The 3,592-nt window shown below is 45.0% G+C and overlaps 1 long non-coding RNA gene across 1 annotated transcript; it reads left to right on the plus strand.

Moving 5' to 3' along the window:
- Nucleotides 1–1,914: 1,914 nt before the first annotated feature.
- LOC131214161 (uncharacterized) lies at nucleotides 1,915–2,492 on the plus strand. Its single transcript, XR_009157012.1, has 2 exons — nucleotides 1,915–2,070; nucleotides 2,128–2,492. It is a non-coding gene; the product is annotated as an uncharacterized LOC131214161 (long non-coding RNA).
- Nucleotides 2,493–3,592: the final 1,100 nt, after the last annotated feature.

Below are 3,592 nucleotides of genomic sequence, written 5' to 3' on the forward strand. Positions count from 1 at the left end.
GGCCTTCACTGCACTGTCCGATATTTTTAGTTTCACTTGGTTGTTCAAAATTGAAATATGACTTTGGATTCTGCCCTGGAACGCTCGTTCCGGATTGTCGCAAGAGGAATAGTTCTTTATTTAATGTCACAGTGTCTCGCTTATCACTGAAGCACTCCACTAGCCTTGCTTTTATCTCCTTCCAATCCGTCCCGGTCCCTACTGCTTCTAGTTTTTCGTCCGCCTTCCCTATGACCTTGGCCCGTATGGCTTGCATCCATACCTGCTGGAAGGTTGTTCCCTCCATTGCTTGTACAAACGGGAGGACACTTCTACGCTGATGATAAATGATTGCAACTTCATAGGGTTGCCGTCGAACGTAGGCAGTTCACGGACTGCTTGGGGGATTCTTGTGGCTTTTAAAACTCTTTCTGTTCCAGCAAAAATTTGTTCAAAATTATCATCGGCCGCTGCCGGGATTTCTAGGGAGATGTTTCCTTCCATACTGCTCTATTACTTATTATACGTTTTCACGTACTTTCTCACGTTCTCACGCACCTAACTTTCTCTTCTTCTTCTTCTTCTTCTTCTTCTTCTTTGGCACTACAACCGCTGTGCGGTCTTGGCCTGAACCAGAGACAATGTTAATGTAATTATCCCAGGTGCTATCCGTAACAGTTCGTTTTTACGGGCGGGGTTGTTGGTCCCGCGCCAACCCCCCTCTATCAACGCCGGTATCGGGAATCGAAACCATGGCCGGTTGGGTCGCAACCGGTCCCGGGATACGAACCCTGGTCAGCTGCGCTGACAGCGAAGAGCGTTACCGACTACTCTATCAGTGGGGAATTCGCCTGCGCCCGCAGTATTCGCCCGCGTGGGTCTTTTGACTCGAGATCAGTGGTGGTGGTAGTGGTGTACTGACTGCGCCAATTATGAGCCAAAAAGTAACAATTCGATGCGTTTGGTTAAACGTTACAAATAAGACTGATGTAGCCGGCATCAGTTGCCCGATCTACCATGTTCAGTCGACAGCGGTCCTTAGAGTAAGCACATAGCCCTTTACCTAACCCTTTTTATAGATTTGTGAGGCATCGAGAGGGTGCTCCTCGTGGAGTACGCCAGGACCTCATAAAGGTATAAAAGCGAACCAAAATGTGAATAAAGGATAGTCACAAATTAGACACCGAACATTAAACCTGTGTGTCATTCGTTCATGGCCGGCGACACAGCCGCGCCAGGTAAAATCTACATAAAGAAAGAACCTAGCCATTACACTGATTTTATTGATCCTAATTTCTATCTCGCAACTAACGTTCTTCCGTTGCCGTCGTGTCCGTGTGCGGTCGTGGTCGTGTTTGTGCTATCGTATTGTCGGCTAACGTGCGTGGAGCTTCGTTATCGTGTATCGATGATAACTGAAATACCAGTTGGCGTCAATTTGATCGTTGTTTTGCCAAAATGAGCTACGTTAACAAAACTAAACGAAGCGGAGTGTTTTATCACCAAAGGAAAAGGTTTTTGAAAGATTGGAGAGGATCGGGGAAACGGGGAAACGATCATACATTTGGGTTTTCGCTTTTGCGCACTAACTTGCACATAACTGTTGCATAACTTGCACAAACTTGCACAACTTGCACAAACCCTTATTCCATTTCAATTACATTCCATTCCGACGAACCATATCCATCGATCCAAAGCAATAACCTCTAAATGGTTCAGCACCGTGGGAATGCAGAACCACTGAGTATGCAAAAGTAGCTATTACCACACAGTTCCAGAACGCGGTGCCGATGACTAAAATTATGCCTCGGTGCCGGTTTCTCACTCTCTCTCATTATTCACTCAAACCAGCTCTCTCTTAAAATAAACCTAGTTAGATTAAGCGTAGTTTATAAAAAGACTGATCGGGATCAATAAACAAAGTCGAACGGTTGACTCCGACGAAGACACAACTTTCGCGTCGAGTGTAATTATTTCAACAGCAGTGTGGCTACCAGATAACACACACATTATACGTAGTAGGATGTGACGGCGGTTCAGTGTAGTTCGTTTCGTGTAGTTTGTTGATCGTGAGGATGTTCCGTGTTATGCGTAAAACGTTTTAACAATTATATTTTTGTGCAACGATTGATCCCTTGTTTTTTTTAGCTTCGTGCGTGTTCCATCAGCAGTACGGCAACCGGGAACAACGCCGTCAACATCAAAATCAAAACATGCACTACCGGCCACCAGCGACTGGACCCGATCCAAAAGGACGGCATACCTTTGTTGACGTTCTTCAGACATTACTGATATGAAAAATTGCGACATGTATCTCTACACTGATGACCTAGCGATTTCGAGCTCTGCAAACAGCCCTCGCAGTATAGTTAAGAATCTTAACCTGTCGATAAGGACATATTACAAATTTTGCAAGACATGGAAAATAAAAAAAAAAATAAAAAAAAAATCAGAAGCCATATGCTTTACAAGAAACAGATGCGCTAAAAAGCTTCCAAAAAGTTCAGTAAAACTAGGATTATCGGAAATGGAATGAAAAAAAAAAATTAATATTTAGGATTTTCTTTCGAAAAAGAACTAACACTCAATACACACATTACCAACACCATAATCAAAATAGACAAATTAATTAAAATTCTTTATCCTTTCATAAACAGGAGATCAAAGTTGAACGAAAAAAACAAACTATTACTTTACAAAACATGCATACGCCCAATTATCATGTATACATCACTAATCTGGGGTACCTGCGCACAGACTCACATAAGAAAATTTCAGACCAAGCAAAATAAAATTCCTAAAATGATGTTAAATTTTCCTTATTGGTACAGCACGAGAGCTCTACATCATTTTTTTTTTATTATTATTACTTAGCAAGGGGGGAATGCCAATTACGCACTGGGTGTGGGGCTCTCCACTCCCCTCCCGACTAGCCCTTTGGGTGTCGGTATGTTAGGGAGAGTATACCCACTAAACCCCTCCTTCGGTCTCCATCCTGCCCCTTCCGGAACTACCGTTTCCGGTTTTACTTCGGAAGGGGGGACTAGGGCTGTATGCGCCCTCGTCTTCTAAAAGTTGACAGAACCCGCTCCCCAGAACTGCAGTTCTGCTTTACTCCCGGACTACAGGTGCGGTGCCCACCACCGACGTCTGCTCTACTTGCAGCCCAGTGAACAATTTTGAGAGCCCGAAGCTGCCCCTCTGCCTGCGACGCGGCGGAGGAAGGCTGAGACGAGTGAGATCGAACGCCCCTCTGCCTGCGACGAGGCCGAGGAAGGGCGATCTCGCAGCGTACGAAGTGAGCATGAGACGCGTTCGTTGGTTGCCGGGGAAAGAACGGAAGGAATCCCCGTGAGTTTTGAAATCGCCGTGAGTTTGCTGGTGGAAGACGAACGTTGGAGAGAAAGAGAAAGGAATAGAAATAACAGAGACAGCGAGATCGGCGCAAAGTCCCGAAGTTCCGAGGGTCCGACAGTCTCTCTTTAACTTTTGGTGTGGACTCTGCCTCTGTTTTTTCTAAGTGCCAAGTGTAAAGTACCAAGTGTTTGTGCTTCTCTGTCGATCACGGTGATCCTGATAGAAATAATCCAGGTAAGTTTATTGGACAGTATTC

The sequence above is a fragment of the Anopheles bellator genome (assembly GCF_943735745.2).
Source record: "Anopheles bellator chromosome X unlocalized genomic scaffold, idAnoBellAS_SP24_06.2 X_unloc_37, whole genome shotgun sequence".
Lineage (NCBI taxonomy): Eukaryota > Metazoa > Arthropoda > Insecta > Diptera > Culicidae > Anopheles > Anopheles bellator.